We start from the raw sequence: 14655 nt of genomic DNA, 5'->3' as shown, positions 1-14655 counted from the left end.
CGACGAAGTGCGACGGGGAACAGGCGACAGGGATTGGCGGCGGTGTGGAGACGGCGATCGATGATTATGCGACGGAGCATGGAGTGTGTCGTCTTGAAAATCGCGGCGATTGGAAAAAGAAAACTGACCATTGTACGGGCAACGGCTTATAGCTGAAAATGGACGTTGTTGTGCGCTCCAATTATTGCGGCAGTAGCGAGCGACATGGCCTGCCCTGCTGCAGTTGAAGCAGATAGGGCGGTTGTCAGCAGTGCGCCACTCAGCAGGGTCTCGACGGCGGCGTGGTATAAACCCCGGTGTAGCAGCTGGTGAACCCAAGCTGCAGCAGTCGGCCGCACGGGCATGTGCCTCCGGTGGGGTGAGGCACCATCGACGCTGAGACGAGTCATACAGCCTGTCCAACTCTTTCCTGACGACGCTTTGCACGACGGAGATAGATACAACGTTCGTTGCCAAGTCGGAAGAAGGGGCAACGGTCTCCGACGGCATCATGGCTTCGAGTTCACGGCGAACAATTTTTGTTATTTTGGTTGACGTCGTATCAGTATCCTCGCATGATGATGTCGAAGGGGTGTTAGGTAGTCTCTCGAACTTGTGTGCGATTCGACGACTTTTTGCCGCCTCAAACCGACGGCATTCCTTGAGCACATCTTCTACAGTCGTACAGACCTTGATGATCAGGATCTGAAAAGCATCATCCGCAATTCCCTTGAGGATATTGGCAATCCGGTCAAGCTGGGACATTTCAGGATTAGCTTTACGGCAGAGGGCGAGGACGTCCTGGATATATGTAACATAGGACTCCGTGGATGTTTGCACCCTTGATGCCAGTTTTCTCTTTGCAGTGAGCTTGCGTCCGGTTGGATGACCAAAGAGGTCTTCCAATTTAGATTTGCACGTATCCCACGATGTAAGTTCTCCTTCGTAAGTCCGGAACCACGTGAGAGCCGTATCCTTCAAGTAGAATGGTATATTCGCAAGCATGATTGTGTTGTCCCAACGGTTGTGGGCGCTCACTCTCTCGTAGAGATCTAACCATTCTTCTACCTCTTGCTCACCCGTGCCGGTGAAAGGCCCAGGGTCCCGAGGCTTGGCGAGGACCAAAGGTTGCATTGGTACAGGGGGTGGAATTGACCCAGAAGCTCCGCCTTCGGGTGGGGTGCCGGACGCACTGGCCATACTGGGCGGAGGTGGGAGACGTCGGTTTCGCAGGTCCAGGTCGACAACCACTGTTACCCCGCACCTCCACCAAAAGGTGTTACGGTGAAAATGGGGTTTACTTACAGGTGATTGAGATGGTAGAAAATAGAGGTGACAGTTTCCGTTGCCAGCAAAGCAAAAACTACTGATCCTCTTCTTCTTCTGTCCTCCAAATCGCTGCCCGATCACCTCTTCTTTATCTTCGTAATAATATTATGTACAGATAAAAGTTGACAGCTCAGTTCGCTTATATATAATAAAACTCACCTGCGGCTCAAGGCACTGCATTCTCAATGGGAATTCTTTCGGATAGATTTTTTTTTTTGGTCTGGAGAGTTGAGGAATAAAGGGTAGCTAAAGAAATAATTGAACTAGAAAAAAAAAAAACTAGACATTTTAAAAATTTGTTGTCTTAAGTTTTATTTCGATCGTATTAGTAGGAGCGTCGCAACAGCCAATTCAAATTTCGACGTAGACGTAGACCCGCACATGGCGGAGCGCCGACGGTAGGAGAACGCGAGAGCGGAAAGAAAAACTAGCAAAAGTGACGTAATCAGCGGGGTCAGATGACCCTCGCTCGCCACTAAGCTGGCTCGAGGATGCCGTCAATGACGTCACGACGCTCTTCTAGACAGATAACAGACGGCGATCGCTGCACGTAATCTTCAAAATAATTGAGGACAACGTTTACTTCTGCAAGCGATAAGTGCGATAACTTAATTCACGGGTCAAGAAGCTGTAGAAGTCCGCTCAGCTTCGGCCTGTTTTTAAAACGCCCGAGGAAGTCGAGGCGTATACAACCAAACAACTTCTCGGTCAGAGTCTGGATATCTCAGCCTTAATTCACCAAACTAGGGCTAAAGTTGATTATAGGCTTCCCTTCTTTTTCCCTAGTTGTCATCTGGCAAACAAGTGCCGGAGTTAGGCTTCACTTCTGATCGTTAATTTTTTTATTTTGGCGAATTTGAGCCTAAACTGCCAAACAAGTCTGCCATATTTAGGCTTCACTGTTGGTTTTTTGGTTTATAAACGTGGCATCTTTTGCTGAAGTTTGGCATTTTGGCGATTATTGTTGTAAGCGAGAGAAAGGTCACAGAAACGTACCTGGCACCAAATAACGTCTTATCGCGAAACCCTATTAGGCAGAAGTGAGCCGCCTAGGATAGCCCATTTTGTGCCAAGTTACGCGTTTCTCCGAGGTGCTGCCTGGATTTGCACGAGCGCATAAAATCTTACCCAAAGAGTCCCCTTTTAAAACGCTACTGCTTGCCAATCTTGTTTATGCTTTCGCTTCCCTAATTTTTGGACGCATAAATATTCAAAACCTAGTTTCAAACTTGAAATTTTGTTTTCCTTTCTTTTGCTACAAATTAACATTAAACAGCTTCGTTCATCGTTCTATAATTTTTTTTTCAGATGTTTGTTTTAAGGGTGCGGTCTCGCGGCTGCAACCAAAGTGTCGGTGCTGGCTGTACTTCGGCTCAGGCTCGCGCTACAAATGCCGCGTTTGTGCGGGAGTAACGCAATTCGTTCTAACTGCAAAGAAATCGCATATTCAATTTCAATACCTTAGAATAAAATGTGACATCTATTTTCGCAAACGTAACTTGTAATTTAAAAAACAAATAGCGAAGATTTTGATATTTTTGGAGACATGCCTCTATGAGCTCTAGTTTTATAGATTTCTAATGCGACCAAGTGATCGTTATGATTTTATTATTAAATACTTAAAGAACACGTGCAGTCTCCTATTTACGTCGTTTTTCGAATTTATGCACACAAATTTTTTAATTTTTTTATGAAAACAATTTTTATACAAATTGCCAGTGTCATAACTCAGCGTTGCCTTGTAACTGAGCAACGAACTTTGAGGGCTTTTTTCCTCACGAGCCTAACAACTTAGCATAAAAAAAAATATGAGAAGCGCAACTGCAGCAGTTTAGTCTTAAACTCTGCCTTAAAATGTTTAAATTTCGAAGTGTCACCCTAGGAGTTCTAATTTTTTTTTTCGATTAGCATTTTAGTAGCAGTTCTGGTATTTTTTAATTGTGTTCTTGCGAAAATAGATTGTAGCTCATTTAAGGCTAATTTATTTGTATTTGTATTCAAAGTTGTTTTGTATAATTTCACAATGAAGCAATATTGTGAAGCGTGTCTATGTACGCGAAAAACGCAATGCAGAAAAAACGTGATTTATTTTAAAGGAAATTTGTCGTGAGAATTTTTCTCAATCCATTTGAGATTACTTTACACGGTTTTAACTTTTCAAGAGATAACTAATTGTTCTAAGCATCGACTAGTAGTTCAAACTGACGTTCCCGAAGACGATACGAATGGGGTCACTAATCCTCGTTACGATGTTGTCAACTTCGGGCGTTTCAATACCGATGTGTTGTTGCGTTGTCGTTAGAGCCACCTAAAGCGACCTTCCGTGGGTGCGGGCATGACTCGGCAAATTATTATTTCCACACTTTTTATTTTATTTAAGAGTTTTACCGAGTCATGCCATCCCTAGTTTTGTTTCAAACAAGCTGGAGAAGTATTCGTACCATGCGTGTTTATGAAAAAAGACAACCTCTTTCTATAGAAAGGTAGAAGATATTAAAAACAATGTAGAGAGCATCGTATGCTGTGCGGAATAAAGTCAATAATGTGACGTCAAAAATAAAAAAGGGGTAGAAAGAGCGGAAAAATAAACCATAAAAGGGGAACGCAGAAAGAAAAGAAGGAAGAAAGTTGGGGGTGCAATATAGCACGGACACATGGACACAGAGATAAACGTAGGGACCTGGAGATAGGCGAGGTAGGTTGACCTTGAGTTTGAATAAATAAGAAGACGTCCTTTATGAATTGGAGCCGAACTGCTCTGTAATTTGAGACGAAGGCTGTATGTTTTATTTTATTAATTTTTCTTTTTTTTTCTGCAAATAAAGAGCAGTTTCGCAATTACGTTTTTTCGGGGTACTTATTAACTGATTATGGCGTCATCAACAGACCTATTTCACAATGTCATATTAAAACTGACTTCTTACGTGCATCTCATTGTGCTTGTCATATAGTGATGTAAAAAGCTGCACGGGACCTTAAACTATAATACAAGAAAGTCAACACTTAATTAACAGTTCACATACCACATATTGTTTGCATCATCTCTCGAGTGCTACAGTAATTTCATTTTCATCGAACGAATGAACAATGCCGTTCCAGAATGCAATAAAATACTTTTTTGTTAATACCTTCTTGCCATCTAGACCTGAAATGCAACGTGGCACGGCTGCCTGCAAACAGATTATACTCCGCTTCGGCTTGTATCGCAAGATATATCTCTCTCGTGCAATCGCCAGACCTCCAATGCATCATTCAGTTCGGTTAGACTATGGTGCCTGGTACGCGTCTCCGACTGGTGTGTTTACCGCCTCCAAAAAAGTGGTCCCTCGATTTCCGCCTGATGACGTCATCGAAGTGTCATGCTGTCGCCGGTCGCGAACCTGGTGGCAGTTGTGGTGTACATGGCAGACGCCTGTTCTGCTGTAGGTCGCTCTCCACTGTGACAGTCCACGGAAGTTAGAGCAGCCGGAAGTTGGAACGCCTGGGACGCCGTGACGACAGCGACACTCGCGTTCGCTTGTGCTTTTCGCCAGCACTTCTACGGCCAACCGCCAGGATCGCGACAGGCAACAGCATGACACTCCGGCTTCTGTGACGTCATTTGTTGCCACTTTGGGACCACTTTTGATATATGGGCGGGATAGGACGCTAAACACACTAGTCGAAGACGCGCTCCAGGCACCATAGTTAGACTCTTCGTCTGTTTAATAAACCAATCTTTGTCTCCTTGCTGCCACGCGCAGAGTGAGCGCCGCTCGGCGACACTTGTCGCCGGCATGTATAGTATATTTTATCGATGGAGTTTACTCTTAGATGTACATGCGCATGTAAACATCGACTTATGAACAGTAAAACGATAAAAAAATAAGTTATATAATACTTGGCACTAATGTGGTATGATATTAATAATCGTTGTAAAATTACTCTGAGCAATATAATATTTTAAATCGTGGCATCATAAAACGTGTGTTGTTCAGAAAGCAGGCATTAACTGACCATGTCCGTATAAGATAAACAAGCAATTTCGATTAACGCAGGAATAAACCGCACTAGTGATCGAACGTCTCAAAATCAATATTATCATCATCATCATCATCACCATCATCATCACCGAAGTGTGCCAGCACAGAGACCAATGGTTAATAAATGGAAACTCAGATAAATACCGTGGGGATATATAAATGCATAAAATGGGCCGTACAGTGTTTACCCACCTTTACGTACGGCACCGGTGATCAAAGGGAACCCGATGCCCAAAGAAAACCGTTCCGACTGGCGTCCCATCCCGCGGCCGACGGTTACCGGCAAAGAGCGTTTGCCGCGCGGGTGTTCGGCAACGCTATGCCAAACACGGATATCCCAATATACAACAGTGTTTATTGGAAAACATGGGTCACCAATGTCACGATGTGGTCGAGCGGGCCGCGGGCGCACGATGCCCGCGATGCCGCCCAACCGGACAGTCATGGGAGACGCGCGCGCCACATCGTCGTCGGCCACTCAGGCACGGATGTGTATACGGCCCGATATGTTCCCCAGTTGTTAGCACCTTTTCGGTACCATTACAAATTCCTACGTAGACGCCATTTCGTGGTCATTCATGAGCTGCGAGTTGCTTTCCAGACGGGGGTGCCAGGCCCTTCCAAAATCTGACATTTGCAAGGCATGAAAAGACCGCCCCACGGGTGGTGCAGGTGCGTTCGGCTTCGGTTGGTGTATGTGAAAAGGGTGGACATATCTAGCGACCTCTAAGTAGCCGGTATCGGCAACAACAAATACAGTGAAATTCAGTATTGTACGTCCCTTGTATCTACAGCCTTTGCCAGAAGTCCAGGGCCGGCTTGCTATAAACATCATATTAGCTGAGACTGGGTGAAAGAACGTCTGCCAAGCCTGGGGGGCGCGAGCGCTTGAGACTCGGCGATGTACGCCACAACCACGGTGGCCACAACGCTCGTGCGCTAGCTTTGACAGTGCTTTCTTACACCCTGTTTTAGCTGAGACGCTGCTTCCAAAAAGCCGGCCCTGAGCATAGCCTCCTCTGTACTCACAAAGCCTGGCAGTTCGACGACGGAGCCATATGCCCGGTCGCAGAATCAGAGCGCGAGGATCCGGTAGCACAGAGCATCAAAGAGCCATTGGTCGGAAAACCTGGACGTCAGCGCACAGCTTTTGCAGCGGCGAGGACCGAAAAAACACTTGTTCGCTCGGGAGTAGTGTGTTTCAGCGTCTCGCCGCAGCGGGGCGCCGGTCACGTGGCTCTCCTCTCATCCGTTGTCTGCCGCTCCACCTTTTCTATTTCGGCGGCCGCTTTTCGTGGCGAACTGCCAGGCCCTGAGCCGAGGGCGCGTGTGGTAGGAGCGGGCTTTCTCTCATAAGATGACGAAGATTGAAATAAAAAGAATAAGTGAACAAAAAACATAAAATAATCGATGTTTTCTTCATCGTTTCAACGCAGTCTTCATCATCGTACGGGAGGAAACGCGTTTCGGCCATTCTCTCCGTGCTCAGGCCTTGTGATGAAAGGTGGTACATATGCACCGAAAACAAGCACCAATTTCAAGCACTTGCGTGCTGACTGTGCTTGACGTTAGACGGCGTTGGCTGTTGCTATTTATCCCTCAGGTGGGACTATACTCCGTTTCATACTGAATGTGCAACGCTGTCAATGTGCTGGCGCGAGCGCGTGACTTCACCTGTCTAATTCGCTCTAGAGGTGGTAATGAACCGGAATATGAAGCCACGCACTCAAGCCAGCAGCGTTGACTGTGCTGTACTGGTTATGCATTACATAGGACTTGGATTAACGTTGCATCAGCGTCAATAATGATGCCCTTGCTGCCAGACGCGGACTCATGAGCAACATACGTTTTGCACCATTGCTTTTGTTTTTCTCGTCAAGAAGAAGTAGGAATGACACCATCATGGTGCGAGCACGTCAAGTACAATGCTTTGTGTCCGTACTTGGCCAAATTTGTGGGACATTCCGTGAAGTAAAGTTTTCGAGGAAATATCAAAATTGTAATTTGTGCGTTTTATGATGCGTGCGTTTTATGCTGCACAATTTTGTGCATTTTACACAGACATTGTGCGTTTTATGATACTCTGGCAAATACAGTCATCGGGGATTAGAATATTTTGTCAAGAAAAGCAGAAATTGATAATTTTGTAAATGTAACCTTTGCGCAGAGCAAGTCGTCTGTTATTTGCGCAAGCAATGCGGTGACGTCAGAACGACGCCGAGCTCTGATTGGCTTTGATTGAAAATATAGGGGGTAAACCTCAATGCTCGATGCCTTAAGACCCACCCACTACGCTTTTCAATCAGCCAATAAGATTTCGCTTTCTGATGTCATCGCAATCACTGTGCAAGAAGCAGACGAACTTGCGCTCCGGATAAAACTCAATGAAAAAAAATAATGTAGCGTCGTGGAATAAACATAGAAGCACCCAAAAGATTATTTACGTTACAGCAAATTGATATTTTATGACTGCCTTCTAAAACATGTCCAAAGAACATTGAGATGCTGGTAGTTCAGTTGAAATTACCATTTTAGTGGATGTGCCCTGGCAGAGAATGCATGTACACGTGGCGGGGCCAATAGTAAGATGATCTCTGGAACACAAGGAGAACGACATGCCAAAAAATATTGTACTGCGTTCCCCCGGCTTTATGTGCCTCTAAAACAGCGGTTATCGAGCTGTGGTCTGCGGACCCCCAAGGGTCCTCGGGAGCGTTCAGTGTGGTCCGCGCATATTCAAGGACTCTGGAATTGCCAACTGAAGTTGTCTTTTCATGGAAAAAGCTGTCACAATCTTCAGTGTGCATGACAAGATCGATGCAAATATCAAGAACCTCAATGTTTCAAGCAGCCGGATAGAAAAAAGGTTTTAGACTTTTTTCCCCAGCTGAATAGTTTTGACCAGTCCTCCTAAGTGAAGCTGCCATGAAAGTTGAGGACCTCGATTTAAGAGCAATCGCAGTTCCTGATAGCGAGAACGAGAGAATACTTTCGCCATCTCCATGCCGCCGCAGGGTGGATAATATATCAATTTCAAGAAAAATCCGTTGGAAGACAATGAGCTGCTTGAGCTTTCCTGCAGCTCATCTTTGCAACAAGTGTTCTCGCAACGCCCCTTCACCAATTTGTGTGGGAGAGTGCTTCCGTAGTACCCGTACATGTGCGAGAAGCCATTAAGACTGTTGCTTTCTTTTTCGATGACCTTCCTGAGTGAAGCCACGTTCTCTGCATTAATTCAAATCAAGTCAAAGTCACAAAACAGGATGATGTTGAGTTGGACTTACATCTTCGATTTTCTTCCAGTGAGCTTGACTTCAGCAGCCATGTTTACAACATGCAAAACTACTTTTCGCAAAGATCGCGTACTGCAAGTGGCAGTTCATATCAAGAACCTATAATGTAATTCGGGCAGCTTTAAAATATAGTGCCCCTTTTTGGCCCTTATTCGCGTGCCCTTTTATGTGTGATTTCTCGTTATCAATGTTGTGCTCGGTGAAGGTCCCCGGATATTTTCTGAGTCTTTTAGGGGGTTCGAAACGGCAAAAGAATTGAAACTCGCTGCTCTAGAACACCTTTGATTGGGTAGATTTTGTATTTGGAGCATTTGTGAGACAGATAGGACCTACCGAATGACGAAGTGGTGTGGTGCAGTTTGACAATATATTGGAGTGGTGCAGCTGGGTACCACAGCTTCCCGGTTATGAAGAAACCCGGAGCTCGAATTCTGGCTACCACAATCATGCTTTTCGATTCCTTTCTCATTTTTATTTCCATTTGATTAGTGCAGTTCGGTCATACACCCACAAAAGAAGAAGCCTTGTGTGCCAGTGGATCCCTTCTGGTAATCTGCTGCAAAGTAGCAGTTGCTAAACATCCTCGATTGAACAATTCATAAATTTTAAAATAATGTTTCTCAGCAACTGCAGATTGCTATAGAAGTACACGTCCAGTGGGGAGGTATAAAACGGTTTTTCTCTTCCATCATTTTGTTTGTAACTATGCCGGCGGAGATCCTTGTAGCACATCATACTATGATGCGCTAAAAGAAACTCCGCTGCCAGATCATAACGATATCAGAACTCTGGAGTTCCTGCCATCGCTATGATTAGAATATAGCTAGGGTGCCTTCATGTGCGCTTTGCTTAGGGTGGTGGCATCTCGCCATTTTGTCACACATTTTTATTTTTCTTATTTGTTCAGAAGCGCGTGAAAGAGCGTGTTCCTGCACGCGCTTGTGGCGCTGACTGTGCTATGGCGACATTTTGTTTTCGTCGATTTCTTTGTATTTTTTCTGTGAGCGCGTGCTGTCGGCATTTGGTACTACAAACGGTGGCATCACCCTAAACAGAAGGACGTTGAGGCACCCTAGAATATAGCTAGGAATATCAGGAACACAAGAGTTCTACAAAAAGGCGTGCGTGGCACGAGCACGATCGCATAGCTTAGAAGATACATTCCTGGCGCGAGTTCTTGCGCGCAACACAAGACTCAAGGAAAACAGGAACATAAAAATGTGATTTAATAAAATGTCTAAAAAGTGCTATGTTTACAACGATATTCGGGGAGAAGAAACACGATTTAAATCTTTAGTTATAAAATAAAGGTGCATTTTAAATTTTGCTAACTGTTTAGAGAGAATTATAAATTACATACTCTGTTCATTTTGTATTACATGTTTGCATCACTATGCTAATTAATGTTTTACATGACCGCAAACATACTTGCTAGCACTTTTGGTTTTGGTAGCATTTCTGCACGCATCTCGGCTTTTATATTTGTGTTTACAGAAAAGGAAAGACGACAACGTTCGAATACATTTTAGCGCTCAAAACACTGGGACACAAAGACCAGAATCAGACACCACAGTGCGCTACTAACAACCGATTTTATTATATAAAACGTCACTTATACCCCTGTTACACGGGCACACTTAACTGCAGTTACGCTAAACCACAATTAGCGCACAATACTTGCCGACAACATTCTGCGGCGATGCAGTCAGAGCTATGGGCGAACGTGCGCTTGAGCATCTTGAGCACCCATCGAAGCAGTGCACGCGCTCTCTTCACTTCTTTTGAAATAGCTGTCCGAGGGTATAGTGCGGCATCTGTGCTGCCACGTAACCGCAGTTACAGCTGAGTTAACCGCGGTTAAAGGGGTCATGAAACGATTTTCCTACTTCTTCCTCCTTAGCTTTAATCCTCAACTCAAATGCGAATTGTGAAATCACGTGGTCGCGACATTCCTTCGGCACCGGTGCGATGACTCCTAGCTTCCACCGTGCTTTTTATACACACCATAGAACTTGTCATTCCCCAGTGACAATAAGTTCCGTCAGGGCACTTATTGGCCACGAATGCGAATCCAAATATTCGTCGACGGATTGATTGTTGACGAGCGCATACGTCCGAGTGACGCCGTTCTCGTGTCCAATGCGTGAGCTGGGCTCTGCTGACGTCAGTTTGGCGCCGGTGACGCGGTTTTGGAACCGCGGATGTACCATAGTGAAAAGGCGGAGAGCTTTCGAAAGCAAGAAGGTACAAAATAGTCCGCTATATTTTCAAATGCTCGTACCGAAAAGCTGGCTTTTGAGTTTCTAGCCTCTTTCTTTTGGCCATCTAAACGATATGAGATTAGTAAAGTCCCAATTTGAAATGATTCATCCCAACCCAAAATTCGTTTCATGGCCCCTTTAAGTGTGCCCGTGTAACAGGGGTATTATACACCTTTTTCGTTTAGCCTCGCACCCAGCCACGCTGTCCCCATATCCGGTATGCGTTCCGAAAGAAAGCAAGCGATTTCAACCCGGAAAAAGAAAGAAAAGTATGGGAAGGACATAACAAGAAGGAATGACGGTTGCAATTAAAATTTTAACATGTTCTACTGGTGAGGCGAGAAGAAAGTGATGTTTCCACGCATACCGGAAGTTCCTAAATTGAAGATGGCGGCGTCCACGTAGAAAAGGTGTATATACCATCCGTGTTTCTGATATCACCCCATCACTAGCCAACCCAATGCCAGGCCGCGTCTTAAGAGCTTCCTACGAGTAGCGTCATTCTTTGAAGCGCCGACTGCGTGACGGTGCAGGTTTGAGGAAGCGAATGGCGGCGCACAGCGGGAGACTCAACTGAATGACGCCATCTTGGTCCAGCGAAATGTGCTTTGTCATTTCTATTGGTTGTCGTTAATTGTAAAAATAACTATTAAGAAGCTTCATCACAAACGGACGTGCATCGCCGCCTTGAAGGTTGAACCAAAGTCCCTTGATACTTCCACAAATAACGACAACCAATACTAATGACAAAGCACATTCCGCTGGAACCAAATGGCGGCATTCCGTTCAAACCTCTGCTGTGCGCAGCCATTCGCTTCACAAAACCTGCACCGTCACGCAGTTGGCGCTACAAAGAATGGCACTAGTTGTAGGAAGCTCTTCTTAGCCAGGGACTTTAGGTTGAACTACTGCCTTGTTCAAGATGGCACCTGTGGGACCGCAGCCTTAAGTAAGAATTGCAATACTCGCGGACATTACGCAACTCGTGCCCCTGCAAAAATAAAAAAAAAGACGGAAATAAAGAAGATAGCTTGGAAGCGGTGTACTTAAAGGGATGTTGAACCGAAATTTGGACTTCACAGTAAAAAAACACCTAAAAACATCACTCATACAGCGATATCCCTAAAGGATGGATGACCGTATTTTTGGAAAAGAAGTGCGCGACTGAACACGGCCGAAGAGGCCGACGAGACATGTGACGTCGCGATTCTCATTCCTTCTCTTCTTCGCTTCGTCCTCTCGATCAGGTGAACCGAAGCGAGAGGGAGATAAGCGAGGCCGTTTCCCCTCGTTCTGAGCTGTTTAAAGAGAAAGGGGGGTCACATGCCTCGCGTAATCGCGCCTTTCATTTCCAAAAATACGGCCCTCCGTTCGCGATATCCAAGAATGACCGATGTTTTGAAGTTCCTATAGCGTCCCGTTCAACGCTTCCGCGGCATTACTTGTACAGATTCGTCCGGCGATTTTTTGTGGGTACTTTGTTGTGGGGACGCAGACGATTTGGAATGCGATACCTTCTTACGTGCTTAGGGCGTTCTAGAAACTCTGCAGAAACATGCAGAAACTCTGCATGTTTCTGGATGTTTGACTAAACGCTGGTTGCTTATTGTTACAGATAAATAATTGGGTTAATATTTTAATACCCTCAGCTCAGCGCAGCATGGCGATTTGTAAGCGGAATAGGAACAGCACCTTTCAGTTAAGTTTGGGAAACAAATTTTTACCCGGGATTGACCTAGTCCTGATAAAAAACTATATTTCACGTTGTGAAATACAGTAGCAAAACAACCCAAATTCGAAATGCTACACGACGCCAGACGAATCTGTACCAAGGTTACCGCGAAATCCGAATTTCGGTTCAGCATTCCTTAAACAGTAAACTGATGAGAGGACATAACCTCCTAGAGTTCTACTTCTCCGGAGCACGTTTGTCACATGTGAAAGAATGACTTGTACGAATGACTTGTGTGGAGCACTCAAGTCCACTTTTACTAGCAGCACTCGCTATAAACTTTAAAAAAAGCAAAGGTACTTTTTTCTTATGCTCTCTTTGCTCAAGGACAACAAACCTCATTCACAGCCCATCTCTTGAGCATGACACGTGTGATTGGATCCGAGTACCACGCGGAACGGTGACGACGCGCTGGTTCTCAAAACGAGCTAAGCCGAGTTCACGCTGGACGTTGACGCAGCTTTCGCGTCCAATGCGTTCTTAAAGTATAGGAAAATGGCGCTTCTACGACTGTACCTCGTTTCAGCTCAACTCTAGACGCAGTCGACGCTACGTGGAAATGGGACCTGTCTAGCAGCGGAAAAAGCGCAAGTCACTGGGCCTTGTCTGTTTGTGATTGTTTCAGCGATGAGAGAACACGTACAGGAGCATGACGAACACAATGATGATACGCTTTTGACGCTGTCTAACTCATCCCGCACACGCAGAAAACAAAAACAGGAAAAAAAAACGAAAAAAAAAAACGGTATAGGCCTTACACCCCTTTCTCATATAATGCACCCCGAAACTTCAGTTCAACGTACAGCGAAGCGATGTCAAACTGACGGTACCAATTTTCACGAGCGGTTCGACAGCCGAGTGATACGACTTATTAAAACAGTTAATCTACTTGTTACTGACCGCGAAAAAAAAAAATAATCGGAGTTGTCTTGGCCATATCACAAAACATCAATGTGTTTTTTTTTGTTGTTTTTTTTAACGTAGTTTAGCTGTTTAATAGAGAGTTTTAGGGAACCGTTTTTGCACATCTGATAAGGTGCGATGGGCCCTCCGGTACGAACTGCGCATGCGCAACCACAGAAGTATCGCACATGCGCAGTTTGTACCGGAGGGCCCATCGTATACCGCATCGGACGTGCAAACACGGTTCCCTAAAACTCTTTAATAAGTTATATAACTTATATTGCACCTTCATCAAGCCCCCCCTCGTAAAAGTTGGGGCCGTCAGTTCGACGCCAGTGCTCTGTACGTCGCACTGAAGTTTTGAGTCGTATTATGAGGGGCAAAGGGTGTAACAATACACCCTTCTTTTCTGAGACTGCATCAGCTTGTAGCGTCGGCCGCGTCTGAACTCAAAGTGAAACGAAGTATAGGCGGCGCGCACTTTTGAAAAGGGACAATTGACGAAAGGTTGATCGTACGCGAAATTCGGTCGCTCGAGTTTTAAATGCGTTTCTTTCATGCGTTCCAGACCCGTGGGAGGCGGCCAAGGCGACAGCATTTGTTACTTCCACCATCTACGCTTGCAAGTCTGTCATGTTTGGAGACGTCGTCAGGCAATACTTGATCAAGGTTGCTCGGTGACAGTAGAGCACCCTTCATACCAATAGAATGTTACTCGCTCTTCCGATTTATTAGTTGCAGGGGGTTGGGTTTAAGGACAGAACGAGCGGGTTGGTATGTATAATTAAACTTGAGGAAGAAAACGAGAAGGGACGGACAAACAGAAACTTCCTTGGAAGTTTGTGTTTGTCCGTACCTTCTCGTTTTCTTCCTCAAGTTTAAAGGGTTGGGTTTGTTTGGTGTTTTTGTCGTTGTTGAAAGAAAGGGGGCGTTTCAGATTTTCGTTTTAATTGTCATGAAAGTTACGCTACTGCGGTTTGTGCACGTGAACTACGCCGTCAGGGGGACATAATCTGGGGGAGATAACCATCACGATAAGTTGGATAATAAACTATAATTTGGTCATTAATTTTTTATGGTTATCTGCGCTCCTCGAACCGCCAGCCTTGAGCTTGTTGCGCACGAGATCTACTTTG

Source organism: Ixodes scapularis, unplaced genomic scaffold (assembly GCF_016920785.2).
Source record: "Ixodes scapularis isolate PalLabHiFi unplaced genomic scaffold, ASM1692078v2 PGA_scaffold7__128_contigs__length_106722199, whole genome shotgun sequence".
NCBI classification, from domain to species: Eukaryota; Metazoa; Arthropoda; class Arachnida; order Ixodida; family Ixodidae; genus Ixodes; species Ixodes scapularis.
The sequence above is the reverse complement of the archived record's forward strand: the minus strand, read 5'-3'. Positions refer to the sequence as shown.